The sequence below is a fragment of the Lissotriton helveticus genome, chromosome 8 (genome assembly GCF_964261635.1).
Source record: "Lissotriton helveticus chromosome 8, aLisHel1.1, whole genome shotgun sequence".
Lineage (NCBI taxonomy): Eukaryota > Metazoa > Chordata > Amphibia > Caudata > Salamandridae > Lissotriton > Lissotriton helveticus.
Window position 1 is genome coordinate 1,544,952,023 of NC_136069.1, and position 24,086 is coordinate 1,544,976,108.

Below are 24,086 nucleotides of genomic sequence, written 5' to 3' on the forward strand. Positions count from 1 at the left end.
AATACCTTTGGTTGCTGCACTACATTGGGAAAAAAGTTGACCCTCATCTTCACCACATATGGCTGTCCATCAGTGCAGGGTTATGACATTCTGCTCTCTGGACCAGAGCCATGATGAAAACAGTTTGCTGACTGCCAACTGTGGTCAAGCTCCAACACCAAACCTTAAGGTGGAGGGATGTCCTATTTCAACCATTTAAACATGCATTGGCAATTCCAATAGGTCCAGTTTACGAATGAAAGCTCCTTTTGTGTCACACATGGGTTAGGAACCAAATAAGTAATCAATCATGCACCCTGTCATTCATCTTTGAACTCATGCATCCATTCTTGCATCCACTGACTCATTCTTGCTTTTACCCTCTGATATCACCAAAAAACCACACACAAACCTAGCAACATATGCAAGGTAATTAAATTTAATATAAGAAGAGAAAAAAGAAAACATCCTTCTGTCTAAAAAGACAGGCATATGCTTGCAATACAAGACTAAACATAGTAGTGGGTGCTTAGCTTGTAAAGGTTTTGCAAATAGTCTATCATTGTTTTAAAGCTCAAGCATGGCAGCCACATTAGAACCAAATTGTTGGCCATCTTAGAATGGTAAAACAATGCTCAAGCATTCCATAATGTTCTTCTAGTTTAGAGGAAGTGGCCACATGTCATGCAGCACACTGCAGATTAAATCAGTGGCAAGAAAGCGACCTGTTAGCTGTTGTATCCTGTTAAGAAACATTCAAATAAAAAAAGGAGAAGGAAAAAAATGAAAGGGAAACTATAAAAGTAAAAAAATTCAGAACTAAAGGATTTACCAACCAGCCCTGACACTGAAGTGCACTAATTTTCAGGTGGAAATACACATGTGATAAGAAAATGTCATCATTCACAGGCTAAGAAAGCCAATGACTGATGTGGACTGAACCATTACCCCATGCAGTTTGCTGTCATGGATGGAAGCAGAGTGTAAATGGCACTCAGACAGACCAATGGCAAAAGGAGGCTCACCCAAAGACCCTCCATGTATCTATAGGGATATATGTTAATATATATGGGTGATATATATTTTAACAATTTATTTTTTATTACAAGATCCTGGCAGACAATTAGGTAGATATTCTAGCAAGATTTATTACAATGCAAATCTTCTCCCCCTTGTGTCTGTCAGAGGCAGAAACTAAATGCGTTCCCAACAAAGGTAATCTGTAACATTTCATGTAACAAAACATCTATGCAATCTTTAATACAGTGAAATAACAATCCACCCTTTAATGCCTATTGATTTTAACATATGCTTTTCGCAATCAGTATGACAGGCCTGATGCATTTATTATAACTTCTGATAATAAATAGATCAGACTTTTGGCATCAGAAAATGTTTTTCCTAGTGAACCAATCAGTCCCGTAGCTTTTATCATTGGTTTATCACCATAACCAACTGAGGCCTCCTATGCTGACTGTAAGCTTTCTCACAATGCATCCATCAGGCATGCCATCTTAAAATTACAGAACATACAAAATTACAGCTGGCAAATCAAAATACTATCTCTCCTAAGAGGACCTAACAAGGATTCTGACAGTACAAATCATCTATAACCTAGTATTTTCATAGGGGTAAATGAGCACCGAAACAAATCAAATACCTATCTATTGGCTTTGATATAGAGTAATAACTATGTACCCTTAAATGCTTATTGACTCTAACATACACTTTTCACAATCAATGTGGCAAACCTACTCTCTTTATCGTAACTTTTCATCATGATTAATCAGGTCTATAAACGTTATCATTGTCTTGCCACCATAACCAACTCAGACCTACTGTTTTGGCTCAGAAGCCTTCCCACAAGGCAACCATCCGGTACCATAATAAAATTACAACTATGTACAAAATACAGTTGTAAGACAATATAAAATCCCTAGTAACAGTACCTTACGAGGATTACCATAGTGCCAACCTCAAAACCTATGGCCGTTAACACATGTTTTTCATGATAGGTAAGTAAGGCCTACTTGCTTTGTCATAACTTTTCATTATAAACAGATCACACCTAAGCAATCTGACATACTTTTTCCCATTGACCCAATAAGGTTTCCAGCCAAGGCCTTTTGATGTGCACATAAACTGGCAACCATCAGGCATACATTTATAAAATTACAAATATGTGTAGAATTAAAGTTGGCAAAACAACATATAAGCCCCTCAATAGGGCCTAAAAAGCATCATCACACAGAAATGCCACTGCCCCAGGCTTGTCAGAGTGGGTGACCAGCTCAAAACCTTTGCCCACTAGAGTGATCTGTAAGATTACATGTAACAAAATACATCTATACTGCCTGTAACATAATGTGATAAAATTCGCTTTTAGAGGCATTTTGGCTTTTCCATAAAATGTACACAATAAATAAGCTAGGGTTACTGCCTTGTCATAATAAATAGGCTAAGCCTATGGTATCTGGCATAACATTTCCTTGCATACCAATCAAGCCTATAGCTGTTATCATTGGCTTGTCACCATAACCAACTCAGAATTACTGTACTGAGCGTACTTTGTCGCACAAGGCAACCATCAGACATACTGTCATAAAAATACAAAATCTCACAGTGCCAATCTTCTATAACCATGGTTTTTCAGAGGTGGTAAACAAACACCGAAATGCTTGCCTACAAAGCTAGTCTATAAAATTCCATGTAGAATGTAATGCAGAGTAATAACAATCCAGCCTTGTGTGCCTATTGACTTTAACATATTCTTTTCACAATTAATATTCCATGCCTGCACCCTTTATTGTAATGCTTCATAATAAACAATCTGCATATAGCCTTTATCATTGGCATGTCACCATAATAAATGCAATCCCATTGTACTGAGGGTCAGCTTTTCACAAGTTAATCATCCAGTCATAAATAAGTACAAATGTATACAAATAGCACACCTGAATACTGTCTCTAAAGCCTTTAAAGGTTTATTGTAGTGCATATCTTCTGTAGTTACCGTTTAACCGCTTCGCCACAGCGGACATTCCGCCACGGTGCGGAAAAAACTGACGCGTACGCAGTTCGGACTGCCCCTGGCCGTCCGACGCACACTCCCACAGTGACGTTGGACAGCCGGGGGCCGTCCGACGCATTGAAAAGGTTATTCAGGTGGATTGCCCACACTAAAAACCCTTGCCTACTACAGTCATCTATGAAATTCAATGTAACAAAATACCTGCACACAGGCTTTAGCACAGTGCAACAACAATACATCCTTCAAAGGCTATTGACTTTAACATATGGGTTTCACAATAAGTAGGTCATGCCTACTGGCTTTGTCATAACATTTCATAATAAACAGATTGAATCTATGGAATTACTTTTCTCAATGAACCCATGAAGCTTTTACCCTTTAACATTGGCTTTGCACTTGACAGAACACCGGCCTATTCAAGTGCACTTAAACTGGAAACCATCAAGTCTACAGTTATAAAATTACAAATATGTAGAAAATACAGTGTTCAATAGAATATACAACCCCTCTCAACAGGCCCTAAAATGAAACACCACAGTGAAAACGCTCAGGATTTTTCAGAGGGGGTGGCAAATGCCGACACTGTTGCCTACTACGGGAATCTGTGAGATTACATGTAACAAAATAACTATTTATAGCCTACAACACAATGTGATAGCAACCAACATGTATATGCTTACTGGCTTTAACATATGCTTTTCACAATTATTAAGTCACACCAATTGCCTTTGTCATAACGTTTCATAATAATAAGATCAGGCCTATGGCATCAGCTATAAATCCCAGTGAACCAATCAAGCCGATAGCTTCACCATGACCAACTCAGGCCTACAGTTTTAAGCAAAGGTTTTTCCACAAGGCAACCATCAGACACACAGTCATAAAATGAGAAAGGCACACAAAATTACAGTTGGCAAAGAAAAATACTATCTCTCCTAAGAGAGCCTAGCAAGCATTCTCACAGAGCAAATCTTCTATATCCACGGTTTATCACAATGGGTGGCCAATACCAAAAACATTGCCTACTATGATAATCTGTGCGGTTCAATGTATTAAAATACCTATTTGTAGGCTTTGGTATAGCGTAATAACATCCCACACCATAATGCCTATTGACTTTAACATATGCTTTTCACAATACATACTTCAGCATATTGCCTTTATCATAACATTTCCTAATGAACAGATCAAGCCAATGGCCATGATCATTGACTTGAAACTATAACCAACTCAGTCCTACTGATCGACTGTAAACTTTGATACAAACCAAAACGTGGAATACAGGCAGTCCTTTTTAATGGAAACATGCACATTTAGTCCAAACAACTCCTCTACTCAGGGGAATCAACATGTGGTTGAAGCCTAAGACCATCCCTTAGTAAGACTCTGAAAGTTCTTTTTTAGATGATCACATACGTTTTAGCGACAGTCGCACTGTCATCCACACCTAAAAATCTGTGTTGATCATTGGAGCACTGGACTCTCAAACACAAACGTGCACCTTGACCTGTAAAGTTATTGGCAGCCATTCTCCCATCTGTGCTGCTGCCAGAGGAAAAACAAACACATAAATAATCTAGTTATCAAAAACACTTTAACAGCATTACAATGCCATGTGTGCCCCTGAAAGTAAGGTCGGGCATCATATTGTGCTGACTCAGCTAGCTGGATAAATAAACAAAATGATCACACACACAACTTCTGCCCAATCAAAGCTATTATTCTTAAATTAGTGGACAGATCCACGTACCCTCTCCTGGTAGTGCTTCCTAAAGCCTTTTTTTAGGTTAAGACCTAAAAAGTGCTGTATTTTAATTACGAGATAAAGGAAAGAATATCTGTCACCCAAGGAGGATTGCCTTGTATGGAAATGTGCCCAAACAAATGGATGCCTCTGAAGGACATTAGGGCTTGAGCCAATTCAGTGAAGTCAGTTTGATGTTTGTGAAAGGCTGGTAGAGGTGGAGCAAAGTCAGCCAGGTGAGGTTGTTGTCAGTAAAAGGTTGTTGCCTTTGGAAGTGCTGAGAAGGCTGTTGCTGAGTAAGCAGAATGACAGGCTGTTATTCTTGAGGCAGGTTTTTTTACTTCTGGTGCCAAGGTGTCCTTGCCCGTGTTGCAACTACGGGTGCCCCACCCCGATCTGAAGGTGGCGCAAAAACATGAACCTCCGGTGTGATGGTCACCGCAGATGGTGATCTCCGTCCAGACACTGATATGGTCAGCCTCTGGCGCGATGACAGAGGATGTACCAACTATCACCCCTATTTGGAATCTACCTTCTCCAGCCAATATTTTGGAAAGTCTAATCTACTTTACAGTGTTGACTAATTTGATAGCCCCACTGTATTTTATGATGCTGCCCCCTTGCATGTCCAGTTACATTGTAATGCAAGCAGGGCCGGCTTTACGGCAGTGCAACCTGTGCAGCTGCACTGGGCGCTGACCTGTGGAGGTGCACTGACCTCAGCAGGGGGTGGTCGCTGTGTTTAGCAATAATTATGATTGGAGAGATGAGGAGCACTCTTGCCCGGTAGTAGTGAGAAAATCAGAGGAAGCGGCCACGGTGTGTGAGGGCGCCAAAAATAATTGTTGCACCGGGCGCCACCAGCGCAAAAGCCGACCCTTATTGCAAGCAATGAATGCGCAAACAGCAAGAATGCTTGCATCATCTCTTCTGGAACAATGTTATTTGAGTCCTGCCTTTTCCATGGATTACAACAGGCCAAAGGCACATAGAAGCTGAAGGTTCACCAAAGAAGACTGCCAGTATTATCGAAAGGTCATACATGAAATCTGGTTAAGTGACAGAGGATAAAGCGTCCCATGGTTCAATCATATCTCAAGTAAACTTGCGGCACTAGGCTGAGAGGCCTTTGGGACCAACCCGGAAGTAATGACTCCCTCAATGCCGCAGCTATTGAAGGTTAAGATCTGGATGTGCATGATAGTTGAATTGTAGATCTCTTGGCACTTGGCTTGGAAAAAGGAGCACAGCTGGGCACAGGGTCTGACTCCGAATTGCTATTGGAGCTTGACTCTCCCCTATAAATGACGCTTGCTCAAGGGTGGTGTCCTATACATTCTTTCTAATCATTTTTGTTGGGTATCAAGTATTGTAGTTGATATTGTTTTTGAGTGGAGGGCGCCCTTGGCACCACTTTAGTCCCTCTGCATCTCCTTTTGTGAATGAATTCCCACACAGAGCATGCTAGACAGCACATGCATCAATGAGACCAGAAACCAAGGTATGTGGTCCCATAAAGAGCTTCCATCGATAGGCCTTGTAATGGGTGCAAGTGGCAGAGTGAATAGGGTCAAAGTGATGGATTATTAGTGTCATTCTAAAGAGCTTTAGTAAAGTAATCAGCATTAGGCAAGCATAGTCATAATCCAAGCAGCATCAGTATAACATTTCGACCACCGGTGTATGTTAATCCCGATGGCTTTCCATCCCCTTCAAGGCAAATGCCCCATCTCAGCTACAGTATCCTTCTACATACTAGACTGAGATTTCATGTGTGACAGTAGTGACCCACGAGGACAATGTACAGTAGGAGATTGTAGGAAAGAAGAGCAGGTCCCTAAGTCCATGTGCAAGAAAAAGAGGCCCCAGGGGCCATCGGCAGAAGAACTTTGGGTGCAAGATGGGTAGTTCATCGTGGCCTGTTCAGAAGGAGAGCATCTAAAAGATAAGATAAGTAGGAATTCTGGCTCACCTGGCATTAAGGTGCAGGACATCTTGTGAAGTATTTACGAGTCTCCAAGGCCATGTGAAGGTCACCAAATATCTGTATAACCTATCATAGGCAAACAGAGTGTATCACCTGGGTCACTTTGAGGTGACACGTTGGGAAACAAAAATCAAACAGGGATATGTGCAGCAAGAGGAAAGGTTCGGCAGGAACATGACACCAGGACCACGTGCTAGAGCCAGGTGCGCCAAAAGCCAGTCACTAGTGTCCCTTGAATAGGGCTCTGTGCAGAAAGCGACCAGGTGCATTTGAGACAAAAACCTGTATGGGAACTATTGGGGGCTGCAAAGAATTTCTTCCCAAAACTTAGTGAAGTCTTCACAAAATATGCAACATTGGTAAATGCCATGACGTTTAAAAAGATCTTTTGCAGCGGCAAAACTATTTCAATTAAAATGCTATGGAAAAATCCCCCCAAAAGCCATTTTATCATAGTATCTGTGAAACCTTTTTTTGCCACAATTGTCATCCATAGGTGAAACAATGTGAAACTGGCAGTAAAATGTGCAAGACCCAATAACAGACCAGAGGATGAAGAGGGCTGGCTGAAAGCCCATATCTGTATGTATATTATACATATAATTTTGGAAATACCGAAAGGCCTTGGAGGACGCCAGACCTAAAAAGGGACAAATTAGCAAACAGAGAGTTAAACAGTATTGGGCTTATGTTTAATATAAGACTGCAGCATATGATTTATTACTGGCGTTGCAGCTGGCGACGAGGCAGCTCTGAACAACATCAGCGGCTCGGAGAGAATGGAGCCGGCACTCCCGGGCAGACTGCTGGGGAATCTGATTATCCCATTAGGACCTGACAGGAGTTTGGTTTAAATCACTCACTTGCAAAAAATGATTTCAGATTTTTTTAGCAGCATATTGATTGTGAAAGAACTGTGTTGATAAACCACGTTTACTCGTTTTGATAGGATGCGCAGTTTTCGCTTATTTTGCAAACATTTATTGACATTTTAAAGATGCAGTAGCTTTAGCAGGAACTTTCCATATCTCATTCTTCTCACTGGAACGATTTATTGAATTTGCAACACGTGGCATTTGCCTTTGACTATGCACTTGGTAAATTAATGAAATGGCGCTGTGGTCTATAATTGTTTTCTTTCCATTACAGTGCAGGTTAAAACCCATCATTAAGATATGGCATATCACACTATTCTAGCACGGATTCGAAAAAGAAGAATCCCCCCATAAGGCTTGTACTGAGAATGTAATTTCCATAGTAACAAGCGTTAGCAAAGCCAAAAGGTTTGACGTTGGCAGTCAGTCTGCTTGTTTGTTTTGTTATGGATTTGCCAAACGTTGTTGTTGGGGAAGCTGGTGGGCTGTACCCAATCTAAAAAACATTACCTAAAAGCAAAAACATGTCTGGGGTCTCAAAAAGGATGCTTTGCCATGGTAATGTTACATGAACTACTTTGTGTTTTAATGAGTTCCTTGTGAAAGTAAAGAATGCTGATACTCACACTGAAATTAGCCAATGGCTGAAGTGGACTGACTCATGATGTATGCTGCACCGGGCAGATGAAAAATGTGAATGACACAATATTAGACCAATGGATGACGACGGTTAGCAGAAAGTCCCTATAAGTAAGCATATCAGACGTATCATTTTAGCAAATTCAAAAGGTCTTAGCTAACACCAGACCTAAAATTAGGGGAATGGGGGTAGGGGTATGGTAGGTGAAACATCAAATTAGTCACTTGTCATGAGAAGCTAATTTGTATCTCAACCCAACAGTAACTGATTGGCCCATCCTTTCATTCCTCAACAATAGCTGTTATCCAATCTATAGAGTCTTTTCATTTCCTTTAGCATGGGGTAATTCCAGCCGATAGCAATGTGTGAACGACTTTCATTTAAGACGGCAATGTACTAGAGGCCAGCCAGCCCAGTCTCACTCTCTCTCCAATGTGTCTCTCCTCTTCGAAAGCTCAGCACATTTCCATGCCGGGCATAGGAACTCCTCCAACCAGTATGGTGGTTGCCATGAGTCATCCACCACACTCCAAGTTCTCGCCAGGCAACATACACTATCATTTCCCTCCCCAATTGGCAAAATCTTTCTTAGTCACCAAGGTCACTGATAGGAGTTGTTATCTTGTTTTCAATCCGCTGCGTAGAGGGCGGGTACCTCACAATAATGGCTTGGCATGTTCCAATTCTGCCTAATGGCCTGGACCAGCCCAGCTGGCGCTCCACCTGCTCAGCTGACTCTGGCTGATGTCGGTGGGAGTGGTGGTGGTCAGGGGTTAGCATGGAGAGGGGGTGCCTCAGCCCAAAGACTCCACTTTCCAGCCATGCAGTGGGAGCTGCACTGGAGCACATCTGAACGATGTTTGTCCGAGAGCCCGGCAAGCTCCACCCCCTACATTGAATTAAATGGAGCCATTGTCAGAAACATTACGTATTGTAATACATTTGTAGAACTCATACAGCAGTTGTTCTCACAAAAAGCAACAATTTGAACATCTGCACTTTTAAATTACTGTGAACTTAAATGACTACACAATAGTTTCATTATCACCAATGGTTTTTAATGAAATAAAGAGTGGCTTTCTAGTGCTTAAAGAATGCTTCAAATAACGCATATTTTAATAACTATGTTACTACTTGCATTACAAAATACCGTTATCTAGCATAATGAATGATTGGCGTAGCAGAATACTTTGAGCTCATATGTTACAAAAATTAGACAAGGAAAGAGAGAAAGGTATAACGTATTTTAATGTATGTACTGTGACGTTAGACACAAAGCAAGATAGCTCTATGTGTTTCTGTGGTTCTTGTAAAAGGAAATGAATTCTTGGTATCATCAGTACTAACTCCTGTAGATACCCATAAAAGAGGACATTGAGTCCCACCTAAGTAGTCATCAGATATCAACTCTTAGGCTCATCAGTACCAGCTTTAGTATTTATCCTGGAAATAGCCTTCAAACAAAAAATCGAGTCTTATCTAAGCTGTCACTAAATATCAACGTTATCAGTTCACTGATGTCCCCAAGGCATCAGAGAGCTCTTAAAGAATTGATCAGATAGGGTTATAAGAATAGGAAGTGATTTTAGGTAAAAGGAATAGGATATTAAGGAATAGCAAGTGATTGGATGGCCTCAGTGTGTTCTTCCACTTATTGCACCTTCCTCTTGTCCTGGTGAAATTGAAATTGATGTTGAGAACTCAAGGGAATTGTTTGTGGTAGTCAAGGCTTTAACCTTCCCAGCCCATGATCTCCATCCAACAGCGACTCCCCTGCCTCCCCAGCCGAAGATCTCCATCCAACAGAGACCCTGGAAGAGAGGTGCAATGCCTTAGCAACCTACTTCCTCTCTAATGCCACAAACATCTACAACTCCTTTAGGGCGGGCGGGGAAACTACCACAAGGTGGGAAAAGGATCAGGCATTAGCTCCCCCCTTAAACACTATCACCAACCTCCTGCTAGAGAAGGCAGAGGAGGTAGAATCATTGATGGGCAAAGTGGAGTCTAGAGCACCACTAGACCCAGCCCCCCGCACATCCTCGAAACAGGTGGTAGCTCCCCCTTAAACACTATCACCAATCTCCTGCCCATAACCACATTCTGCAAGGCAGACTCTTGGCCATCTGGGCACATGACACTATGCTACAGTGGATCGCCTCGTTCCTGGACACTACCCTGTCAAAAACAATGTCATTAACGTGTGGGGTGCCGCAGGGCTCCTCACTGAGCCCCACGCTGTTTAAAGTGTACATGGAGCCACTATCTCAGAATGCCCAAGGCTTTGATATCTCAATGACGTCCTACGCTGACAACACGGAGCTAGTGATCTCTTTAGACCCTAGAACCAACGGGGATTCTGATTCCATGTAGTGTTATCGCACTGCATGAAAAAGTCATGGAAGGGTTGACGAATAGCTGCTTAAAACTAAACGGGGACAAAATGGAGTTAATGAACCTCGGGAATAAGACAATTCCCAAGCCATCTATAAGCTGGCCTGACTGTTTAGGCCTAAAGATTCCATCAAGAACCTGGGCTTCTGGGTAGAAAAGGACCTTTCAATGACAAACCAAGCTAAGAAAGTCGCCGCCACCTGTTTTGGATTTCTTAGAAGTCTTCAAATAAGATGGGGGGGGGCGTGGCTAGCGTCCAATGGGAATGGCGGCGCATCCCTGACGCTCCCGAGGCGGCAGAGGGGGAGCCGAAACCGACGCGATTTACACCGCCCGCCGGACTTCAATTTGCATGACTGAGCATCGGAAGTTTCCCCGCTCAAGATGAAAACCCTTTGAAGCGGAACCGCTGACTGGAAGCGGGTCTTTTACCATCTCCTACTACATCGCAACCTCATCTTGGATGTGGTACATAAACAGAAGGGTCCCCGCAAGCAAAGCGTATTGTAAACTACATACACTGGAGACTAAACAAAATACAAAAAGGTACTAAAAGAGTATAAGTATTGGCATTTATTTGTCAACACCAAGTGTTTGCCGATAGCAACCAAATTCACAATAAATTGATGGCCCCAGAGGAAAGGGGGGCGAGGGACAGATGAAGAGGAAGGGAGGTGCTCGTAGAGAAGGTTAAGAAAAAGTAAATACAGTTCAAAGACAAAATTAATTACAAATTTATCAATCAATCACAATACATCAAGTACACAGGCCCTAAATCAGGGCGGTCAGTGAAACTAAATAAACAAATGACATTCAACGGTCACATACAAAATTTGAAACAGTCTGGGGCATGTGCCGGAAGTCCAAGGAAAACAGTCGACGTTTCGACCCCTGTCTATAGGCTATCTTGAGTCCTTTTTCGGGGTCTTCATCAGGACATATAACCGGGATGTGGGGAGGAAGGGGTGGGGCAATATTATCTGAAAAATTAAAAGGAGAATTCGCACTTAGTATAAAGAGGGAGGACTTAATCCAGCCATCCATGTGGCGTTCTGACATACAGTAAAGTAGTAAATTACCATGGAGTAAAGGCCCGCGAGGGCTCTGAACATGGAAAACGAAGATGATGCCACGCAAAGTGTCGTGATCAATCTCATCAGTAAAAATCCGCAACTACAGAGGGGGACAGTAAGTCACGAAGGTGAGTACAGAACTCAAAACATCAATATGGTCTATCATCAGTTAATATTATCTCCTTGGATGGAACACAAGGAAGGACTTACACATGACTCAAAAAGATTTTTCCTGATGGACGGTAAGTGAGTCAAATTCAAGGCCAGTCCAAGCCCACAAAAGCACCGGCTGTGAATAGACATCATTACACTAATTCAGAAGGGAGGATTCATTATAATGACAATTGCCATTAAAAACAATGCTTGTTAAGACAGATTAACCTCAACTGACCATGTGTTTCTGGGCTAGAGATTAAACTTACATACCGTTGTTTTAGCGTTCAACCCAACATGTATCTTGTTGAAGTATAAAAAGATTTTCAATTGTGGTAGATATTACTGTAATATACAAAAATGGGAACTTAGTTGGTAATCAATTGTAACGGGAAACAACCATTACATCGCAGCTTTTACAACGCACTACCATTACAACGAAACTTTTACAACGCAAAAATCATTACAACGCAGGTATTTACAACGCAGGTATTTACAACGCAGGTGCTATTACAACGCATACCATTACAACGTAAGTATTGGTAAGTATATAATTATATTTAAATTATTAAATGTTTTTTTTTATGGGGTATTTTTTGGGTTAAGGGTCAGTTTTGGGTTTTTTGGTAAAGGGGTATTTTTAGGGTTCAGGGTCAGTTTTCAGTTTTTGGGTAAAGGGGTATTTTTAGGGTTCAGGGTCAGTTTTCAGTTTTTGGGTAAAGGGGTATTTTTAGGGTTCAGGGTCAGTTTTCAGTTTTTGGGTAAAGGGGTATTTTTAGGGTTCAGGGTCAGTTTTCAGTTTTTGGGTAAAGGGGTATTTTTAGGGTTCAGGGTCAATTTTCAGTTTTTGGGTAAAGGGGTATTTTTAGGGTTCAGGGTCAGTTTTCAGTTTATGGGTAAAGGGGTATTTTTAGGGTTCAGGGTCAGTTTTCAGTTTTTGGGTAAAGGGGCATTTTTAGGGTTCAGGGTCAGTTTTCAGTTTATGGGTAAAGGGGTATTTTTAGGGTTCAGGGTCAGTTTTCAGTTTTTGGGTAAAGGGGCATTTTTAGGGTTCAGGGTCAGTTTTGGGTTTTTGGGTAAATGGGTATTTTTAGGGTTCAGGGTCAGTTTTCAGTTTTTAGGTAAAGGGATATTTTTAGGGTTCAGGGTCAGTTATGGGTTTTTGGGTAAAAGGGTACAGGGTAAAAATAAAGTAAAATTAAATTTATATTAAATTAATTAAATTAAATTAAATTAATTAATTTAGAATTATTTACATTTGTAATTTAAATTATATACTTACCTATACTTACGTTGTAATGGCATGCGTTGTAATAGCCCCTGCGTTGTAAATACCTGCGTTGTAATGCCATGCGTTGTAATGGCACCTGCGATGTAAAAGTTGCGTTGTGATGGCATGCGTTGTAAATGCATGTGTTATAACGTCATACATCCATTGTAACATACAAAGCTTTGTAGGACTGGAGTCTACAACATACCTCCGAATGAGCAGCGAGGTGCGTTTAAACGTGGTAAATTGTAAAACTTGAATCAAGATTGAAGGACCATTCAATCGTGGGTGAAAGTCGTAATTCACACATAAAATAAATAAATAACCCGGACTTAGTATTAAATTATATCACACATTGCTTCTAAAGAGCAGGCCAAGTCTGTTGCCTACCTCCGAGTTCAAACGGACTGTCTGGAAAAAACCTCGAATAATGGCCGGCACCGATGGCGCGGAGCAGAAAAGGCAGGGTTGAGCGGCAATCTGTCCGTCCGCCTATACAGAATCAATCCTGCAGATTACAAGAGAGACGCCAGGTGAGCGCGTGATCTGTCTGTGATCGAAAGGGATGCTTGGCAGAGCCTTCGCTACTTACATGTGTCCGAAGGGGTGCTGCCTTGTAACACACTCGTGAGGAAGTCAGCCAAGACGCTACGCGTAGTTAGAGGCGGAGTCTATAGACTAGAAAGAAGATCAGACTAAAAAGGGAAGAGAGACTTCTCTAGTATACGAAGCGTTTGGTGGAAGAGAGAGCGGACTCAATTACAGATACTAAACGTTCACTATTCATGATCAGAAGAGGAGACAATACTTTGCAATGTATTTATAATTATATTTACACTTATTCCCGTACAACTCTCACACAGGAGGTTGAAAAACGGGTGCGTTCCTGTTAAAACTATATGTACCACAATGCAAAAAGCCTTTAGTTGGTAATTTAAAACAACAACATTAGATGAGCAGACGGATCAACAGTATTAATAAGCAATCACGCGCAACTCTCTGAACATGAGGTTGTAAGCGAGACATTGATACATGTTTTTACTTAATCTCACAATCTGCAACAATCAATAACACTACTACAAAATTTAAAGTGTACACAGAGTGACAGATATTAGGGGCAGTACCAGGTAAATATTAGTAAAATTAACCCAAAGATGCCAATTGTGCCAAACTGCTGTCCTGCTCATTAAGCCCATTATTAATTGAATCAAGGAGGGACATCCATTTTGATTCACGTGTGTTTAGTACCAAGGGAAGGTTACCTCCTCTTCTGCCAAGGACCACCTTTTCAATTACAAACCATCTCAAATCGGATACAGTATGGCCTGCTGTCTGCCAGTGTTCTACCAGCGGCGCGCCCGCCACTTTACAACGCAGTCTGCTGCAATGGGAGGAAATCCGAGATTTGATTTTTTGTTGGGTTTGTCCCACATAGACTGAACTGCAAGGGCACTGAATGATGTAAATCACACCAGTAGAGTTGCAGTTTGTGTAGTGTTTTAAAGTGTATGTACGACCCCCATAGTCAAATGTTTTGGTCTGGATAGTGGTTTCACATGCTGTACATGTACCACATCTATGGTGTCCTAGCAGAGGGGGCAAATTCCATAAGGATGTCAGAGTAGGTTGACTCCCTGATTCTAAATATGAATGGACCACCATGTCCCGTATGTTTTTGGCTCTCTTAAAAGAGTGGAGGGGAAGTTGTGTTTGCTTAACCACCTCAGCCACCAAGGGCCAATTTTGGTTGATGATTTTCTTAATTTCATTGCTCCGGGTAGAAAAGGTCGTCACACAGATGATGCGGTCTGTGGCAGTTTGATTGATTGCCTCTGGGTTGAGCAAAGAGTCACGTGGATTGTACCACGCGCGTTTCCTAGCTCGTTTCACCATCCGAGCAGGGTAACCTCGTGAAACGAGGCGCTCACTAAGAGCTTCAGATTCCAAAAAATAATTCGCTCTGGTCGAGCAATTCCTCCTAATTCTGAGGAATTGGCCTACAGGTAGGTTGTCTTTGAGACCTCTGGGATGGTGACTCCCATACTGTAGCAATGAGTTGCGTTCGGTTGGTTTCCTGAATAAAGTCGTTCGTAAACCGTCTCCATCTCTGTAGATTGATATATCCAAGAATGGTATGGTGTCATTACTGGATTCCATTGTGAATTGGATTTTGGGGTTTCTAGAATTTAGCCACTCATGAAATATATTCAGTTGATATTTATTGCCCTCCCATATACATAAGACATCATCGATGTATCTGACCCATAAGGTCAACTGGGTCTGGAAAGGGTTGCCAGATGAAAATATATGTTCTTGTTCGAAATGGTCCATATAGATTATGGCCAAATTTGGAGCAAAAGTGGCTCCCATTGCGACTCCCTTCGTCTGCAGATAGAAAACCTCCTGAAAGATGAAAAAGTTCTGCATCATAGCAATCTTGAGTAGCTCGATTATGAAGTCAGTTGGAACTGGTACAGGGGCCGGACGCTTATCTAGGGCCCTAGATAAGCGTGACTCTTTGCTAGATAAGCGTCCGGCCCCTGTACCAGTTCCAACTGACTTCATAATCGAGCTACTCAAGATTGCTATGATGCAGAACTTTTTCATCTTTCAGGAGGTTTTCTATCTGCAGACGAAGGGAGTCGCGATGGGAGCCACTTTTGCTCCAAATTTGGCCATAATCTATATGGACCATTTCGAACAAGAACATATATTTTCATCTGGCAACCCTTTCCAGACCCAGTTGACCTTATGGGTCAGATACATCGATGATGTCTTATGTATATGGGAGGGCAATAAAGATCAACTGAATATATTTCATGAGTGGCTAAATTCTAGAAACCCCAACATCCAATTCACAATGGAATCCAGTAATGACACCATACCATTCTTGGATATATCAATCTACAGAGATGGAGACCGTTTACGAACGACTTTATTCAGGAAACCAACCGAACGCAACTCATTGCTACAGTATGGGAGTCACCATCCCAGAGGTCTCAAAGACAACCTACCTGTAGGCCAATTCCTCAGAATTAGGAGGAATTGCTCGACCAGAGCGAATTATTTTTTGGAATCTGAAGTTCTTAGTGAGCGCCTCGTTTCACGAGGTTACCCTGCTCGGATGGTGAAACGAGCTAGGAAACGCGCGTGGTACAATCCACGTGACTCTTTGCTCAACCCAGAGGCAATCAATCAAACTGCCACAGACCGCATCATCTGTGTGACGACCTTTTCTACCCGGAGCAATGAAATTAAAAAAATCATCAACCAAAATTGGCCCTTGGTGGCTGAGGTGGTTAAGCAAACACAACTTCCCCTCCACTCTTTTAAGAGAGCCAAAAACATACGGGACATGGTGGTCCATTCATATTTAGAATCAGGGAGTCAACCTACTTTGACATCCTTATGGAATTTGCCCCCTCTGCTAGGACACCATAGATGTGGTACATGTACAGCATGTGAAACCACTATCCAGACCAAAACATTTGACTATGGGGGTCGTACATACACTTTAAAACACTACACAAACTGCAACTCTACTGGTGTGATTTACATCATTCAGTGCCCTTGCAGTTCAGTCTATGTGGGACAAACCCAACAAAAAATCAAATCTCGGATTTCCTCCCATTGCAGTAGACTGCGTTGTAAAGTGGCGGGCGCGCCGCTGGTAGAACACTGGCAGACAGCAGGCCATACTGTATCCGATTTGAGATGGTTTGTAATTGAAAAGGTGGTCCTTGGCAGAAGAGGAGGTAACCTTCCCTTGGTACTAAACACACGTGAATCAAAATGGATGTCCCTCCTTGATTCAATTAATAATGGGCTTAATGAGCAGGACAGCAGTTTGGCACAATTGGCATCTTTGGGTTAATTTTACTAATATTTACCTGGTACTGCCCCTAATATCTGTCACTCTGTGTACACTTTAAATTTTGTAGTAGTGTAATTGATTGTTGCAGATTGTGAGATTAAGTAAAAACATGTATCAATGTCTCGCTTACAACCTCATGTTCAGAGAGTTGCGCGTGATTGCTTATTAATACTGTTGATCCGTCTGCTCATCTAATGTTGTTGTTTTAAATTACCAACTAAAGGCTTTTTGCATTGTGGTACATATAGTTTTAACAGGAACGCACCCGTTTTTCAACCTCCTGTGTGAGAGTTGTACGGGAATAAGTGTAAATATAATTATAAATACATTGCAAAGTATTGTCTCCTCTTCTGATCATGAATAGTGAACGTTTAGTATCTGTAATTGAGTCCGCTCTCTCTTCCACCAAACGCTTCGTATACTAGAGAAGTCTCTCTTCCCTTTTTAGTCTGATCTTCTTTCTAGTCTATAGACCCCGCCTCTAACTACGCGTAGCGTCTTGGCTGACTTCCTCACGAGTGTGTTACAAGGCAGCACCCTTTCGGACACATGTAAGTAGCGAAGGCTCTGCCAAGCATCCCTTTTGATCACAGACAGATCACGCGCTCACCTGGCGTCTCTCTTGTAATCTGCAGGATTGATTCTGTATAGGCGGACGGACAGATTGCCGCTCAACCCTGCCTTTTCTGCTCCGCGCCATCGGTGCCGGCCATTATTCGAGGTTTTTTCCAGACAGTCCGTTTGAACTCGGAGGTAGGCAACAGACTTGGCCTGCTCTTTAGAAGCAATGTGTGATATAATTTAATACTAAGTCCGGGTTATTTATTTATTTTATAGTGTGAATTACGACTTTCACCCACGATTGAATGGTCCTTCAATCTTGATTCAAGTTTTACAATTTACCACGTTTAAACGCACCTCGCTGCTCATTCGGAGGTATGTTGTAGACTCCAGTCCTACGAAGCTTTGTATGTTACAATTGATTACCAACTAAGTTCCCATTTTTGTATATTACAGTAATATCTACCACAATTGAAAATCTTTTTATACTTCAACAAGATACATGTTGGGTTGAACGCTAAAACAACGGTATGTAAGTTTAATCTCTAGCCCAGAAACACATGGTCAGTTGAGGTTAATCTGTCTTAACAAGCATTGTTTTTAATGGCAATTGTCATTATAATGAATCCTCCCTTCTGAATTAGTGTAATGATGTCTATTCACAGCCGGTGCTTTTGTGGGCTTGGACTGGCCTTGAATTTGACTCACTTACCGTCCATCAGGAAAAATCTTTTTGTATTGTATTGTGTATTGTGGTATACTTATAGAGCGCGGCCTGTCACCACCAAGGGCATCCTGGCGCTTCGAACCCTGATCTCATAACTGCTTCAGCGACTAGCCTATCCTCGGAAAAAGGTAAGTTTTCAACGCCTTTCTGAAGGCTGGAAGTGCCTCAAGGCTCCTGAGGGGTAGTGGCAGAGAGTTCCAGAGTTTGGCCGCCGCTACTCTGAACGATCGGCCACCCATCCTCACTCTCTGAAAGCGCGGGACTACTAGCAGCTTGGATGACGAGGAGCGTAAGGCTCGAGATGGGAGGTACCAAGCGAACATTCTTCGCAGCGGGATTGGTCCCAGGCCGTGAATAGCTCTGAACACTATGCATGCGGCTTTGTAGCGCACGCGAAGGTGAATCGGCAGCCAATGGAGTTCCTGAAGTGCTGTTGTAGACGAGCTGTAGTAGGGGCGAGAAAGCGCGAGTTTGGCAGCCAGATTCTGTACCCTTTGGAGCTTGCCCAGTAGTGTTACAGGGGCATCCAAAAGTAGTGCGTTGCAATAGTCGAGTCGACTTAAGATAGTGCTCCGCACTACTTCGGATCTGGCTTGCTCAGGAAGGAGAGGTAAGACCTTACGCAACATCCGGATAAGCATCATGCACGTGGACGTGGTCTTGTTCACGTGCAGATCCAGCTGTAAATTAGGCCCAAAAGTGACCCCCAAATTACGCGCCGAGTGTGTGGCTGACACCGTCTCAGAGAAGGACGGGGGCCAGAAATCGTCTGGGAGGTCCCTGGGGATTCGATCACTGGAGCAGTGCAAAACCTCAGTTTTAGTACCGTTGAACTGTAACGAGTTCAAACGGAGTCAGTCCGCTGTGGCCTGCATGCATCGGTGAAAGGTCTCCAGTGGGACCGCATCCTGTCCCTCCAGGGAAAAGACCAGCTGGGTATCATCTGCATAATTAAATGCAGAGATCCCAAAGGATTTGATAAGCTGGACTAGAGGGCGGAGGTAAACATTAAAGAGTATAGGGCTGATGGCTGAGCCCTGCGGTACTCCTTGTCCAACTCTCCGCTCCTCTGAGCTGAAGGGAGGGAGCGACACACGTTGTTGACGATTATCCAGGTAGGAAATTAACCAGTCCTTAGCCTTGTCTTTGACTCCGCACTCTTCCAGCCTCGCTATCAAGGTTGGATGGCTGACCGTGTCGAACGCGGCCGACATGTCGAGCAGCACCAAAAAGGCTGCCCGACCACTGTCGACTCGCGCCCGCAGGTTGTCTAACACGGTCACTAACGCGGATTCCGTCCCGTGAGCTGGGCGGAAGCCGAATTGCGTCTCATCCAGCCAGGTGTTTTCTTCCAGGAAGCCGGATAGAGTGCGGGTAACCAACTTTTCCATGATTTTAACTGGAAAAGGAAGCAGAGAGATTGGCCGGTAATTGGAGAGACAGGCAGGGTCCAGCGTAGGTTTTTTAGAAGCGGAGATACCACTGCCTTCTTCCAACAGCCCGGTACAATCCCTGTTTCAAATGACTGGCAGCAGATGGAATGTAAAGGCTGGAAAAGTTCCTCCTGAAACAGCCTCCAGAGTTTTGGCGGAAGAGGGTCCAAAGGCGAACCAGATGAAATCGTAAGGGCTAGGCTGCCAAACTCCTCCTGGGAGGGCAGAGGAAAGCTACTCAGTTGGGGTCGACTGGCCTCCGTCGCCGGAGCTCCCAAGATGAGGGCCTGGTCCAAGGGGAGCAGAGGGAGACTACTCAGCTGGGGTCGACTGACCTCAATCGCCGGAGCTCCCAGACTGAGGGCCCGAACCAAGGAAGGCGGGGGAGAGCTACTCAGCTGGGGTCGACTGGCCTTAATCGCCGGAGCTCCCAGACTGAGGGCCCGAACCAAGGAAGGCGGGGGAGAGCTACTCAGCTGGGGTCGACTGGCCTTAATCGCCGGAGCTCCCAGACTGAGGGCCCGAACCAAGGAAGGCGGGGGAGAGTCATGTGTAAGTCCTTCCTTGTGTTCCATCCAAGGAGACAATGTTAACTGATGATAGACCATATTGATGTTTTGAGTTCTGTACTCACCTTCGTGACTTACTGTCCCCCTCTGTAGTTGCGGATTTTTACTGATGAGATTGATCACGACACTTTGCGTGGCATCATCTTCGTTTTCCATGTTCAGAGCCCTCGCAGGCCTTTACTCCATGGTAATTTACTACTTTATTGTATGTCAGAACGCCACATGGATGGCTGGATTAAGTCCTCCCTCTTTATACTAAGTGCGAATTCTCCTTTTAATTTTTCAGATAATATTGCCCCTCCCCACATCCCGGTTATATGTCCTGATGAAGACCCCGAAAAAGGACTCAAGATAGCCTATAGACAGGGGTCGAAACGTCGACTGTTTTCCTTGGACTTCCGGCACATGCCCCAGACTGTTTCAAATTTTGTATGTGACCGTTGAATGTCATTTGTTTCTTTAGTTTCACTGACCGCCCTGATTTAGGGCCTGTGTACTTGATGTATTGTGATTGATTGATAAATTTGTAATTAATTTTGTCTTTGAACTGTATTTACTTTTTCTTAACCTTCTCTACGAGCACCTCCCTTCCTCTTCATCTGTCCCTCGCCCCCCTTTCCTTTGGGGCCATCAATTTATTGTGAATTTGGTTGCTATCGGCAAACACTTGGTGTTGACAAATAAATGCCAATACTTATACTCTTTTAGTACCTTTTTGTATTTTGTTTAGTCTCCAGTGTATGTAGTTTACAATACGCTTTGCTTGCGGGGACCCTTCTGTTTATGTACCATATAGCGCCCAGGTCCCCGCGACTGCATGGGTTCAACCCCCCTTTTTGTAACGTCATCTTGGATGTGGCCACCATCTTGTCTCGCACTTCTGAGGTATTTTTAGTGCCTGTCTTATCTACGAGAGCCCTTTTTTGTGTCTGCCGAGACATGGCTCATAGCATTTTGCTATCAAATGACAGGAAATTGCATACTACCTTCTAATTTTCTGTCAGGAATATCTTTTTACAACATACTGAAGAGAATGGTATTCTACAGCTGCGTGTTTTAATCTCTGGTATTACTAAAGAGATTGTTTCTCCTCACCTGCTCGCTACTTTTCCTTTTTTTTTGGCTTTTCACAGTTTTTGATCAACTTTGAAGATGTCATCATTTAAACTGTTTTTTTTTGCATGAGATACATGTAGAGACACTTCCTGCCCTCTCTCACTGATACATAGAAGAGTGTTGCTTGGAATATTGTAACCCTCTTTCAACGCGCTCTTTTTGTGTATACGCTGCCTTCTTGACTGCCCTTACCTTTGTTATCTTGTTTTACTCTACTTCTAATCTGTTTGTATGGGCAAATCTCTCAAAGTTTTATTTAGTACATCGTCTTTTGACTGCAAGTTTCCACTTCATTCTAAACTTCGCTCAAACTGCTCTTCAATGGAGGATTCAGCGAATTCCTCGCCTAAGGCTGCTGCTATTTCCACAGATGTAGCTTCCTCTGGTACGAGTAAAGCGCCAAGTAAGCGATTAAAAAAGATCCTCCTTCCCCACCCAAACAACCATCTTCAGTCTCTAAAGATCTGTTGTTAGAAGAAATTAGAGCTCTCCGTCCATTTGTTGAGGAGACTAATTCTAAGCTTCCAATTCTAACTGATAGATGGTCTAATTTGGAGGACATAATTACCACAGTGGAACAGAGCATCGAATATTTTTCGTCTACCTGTAGTAAAATGGATGCCCTTCACTCTCAAGTGTCGATGCTCCAAAAACAAGTTGAAAACGTAGAAAACAGAAACAGGTGAAATAATCTTTGCATTTATGGACTACCAAAAAGTTCAGAGTGTCCTGACTCCATTCATTTTTTCAAATCTTTTCTTCCTAAGATCCTTAATCTGCCTCAAGATCTTCAGCTCAAGATTCAACGTGCTCATCGTTTGGGTCCTGCATCAGCTGCGACTTTGTTCTCCACGAAGAAACCAAGAGGAGTCATACTATATCTTCTAGAGTATACTGACTTGTTCAAGGTTCTCTCAGCCGCCGAAGCAATTAATCGAGTTACATGGAATGGAAATCCTTTATTCTTCTCTCAAGATTATTCAAAACCTACAGCTGACAGACGCAGAGACTTTTTGGCAATGAGACCACAACTTCGATCTCTTGGAGCACGTTATGGACTTTTCCAACCATGTTTGTTTAAGGTGACCCTCAATAATAAGTCTACTGCATATGAGGATCCCATAAAGTTGAAATGTTTCCTCAACTCTTGTCACTTAGAATCTCTGGATACTTCCTCATCTTCCGCATTGTATCAAAAATTATTGCATGTGTTCTTAACATGCATAAGTTCCTATTTTTTCTTATACAATGCTGTTGGTTTCTTTTATGTTTCCATGTTTATTGATACTGTTCCCTTCGAGCCTGGTTGTTTAATTTTGAATGTCCGTTAACCTCTTTGTTTTTCCTTGCAGGCCTTGTTCTTCCATTGTAATTTCCCTCGTGTTGTATTGTTCGTTGGTTCTCGTTCCTTCCCACCCCCCTGGTTGCTGTCGGAATGCGTCACCCTTCCATGTGGCCTTATCTCGCCCCGCTTTACATGTGTTTTGGATTATTTGTAAGTATGTCATTTTTGTTCTTCTCACTGGCATGTATTTTGCCTTTTTATTTTCATCTCTCTACTTCCATTTTTTCTCTCTTTCCTTTCCTTGTCATTTTTACTGTCATATTTGTCATCTTCATAGCAGTTTTTCCTTTCCTTTCACTCCTTTTAATATCACTCCTTTTCTTCTTAGTTTTTTCTTACATTTACGATCATTCTTCTATTCTCACCTTAATCTTCTCTGCATACGTGATCTCTCTCACCTTCCTCTTTTCTCTTTTTTCCCTTTTTTAAGTTTCAAATTTTACTCGCATCTATTTGCATTTCATTTACATCTATATGGTACTCGCATTAAGGTTGATTCATTGTACTATCTGTCCCATCTCCTTGATATATGGTTTTAAAGGTATTTACATGAAATGTTAAAGGTTTAAATTCCCCCATTAAAAGACAAAGGGCCCGATGTAGGTAATCTCAATTTACTGATTCTTAAATACCGAATTTTACCGATTCGGTATTTAGGAATCGTTAAATATGATGTAGGTAAAAAATCGGTAACATTTACCGATTCTGTAATATTCCTTATTACCGAATCTGTAATACTGATTCGGTAATAAGGAATACCTTTCCATTCATTCCTATGGGCCTGGAGGCCCATAGGAATGAATGGGAAGCCCTTCACTATTACTGATTCGGTATTACCGAATCGGTAATAGCGGGAGCATATTCAAGGGTGGCAGGGTGTCACATTGACACCCTGTTGCACCCCTGAATCGTGCATGTGTGCACATGTGGCACACATACATGCCCTAAGGGCATGTATGTCTGCCACATGGCACTTTGAAAAAAGCAAATAATTGCTTTTTTAAAGGTATTCGGTATTTGCCACCAACTTGTAGTTGGTGGTAAATAAATCCTTAAAGCAAAAATGCACTCACTTAAGTGGTGTCATTACTCTAATTCACAAATCATTGAAAACGTCCCTTACTTCGCAAGAGAGAGATGAAGAAGGTAGATGGCTATACACCAAGTTGGAGATTGATAGTATGTCTCTCTTTTTCTTTTTAATGTGTATGCCCCTACCTCTGGAGATGCTTCTTTTTGGTCTCATTTAAATCAATTGATATCTCAGCATTTTGATAATAATGTGATTTTGGCTAGAGACTGAAACCAAGTTTTT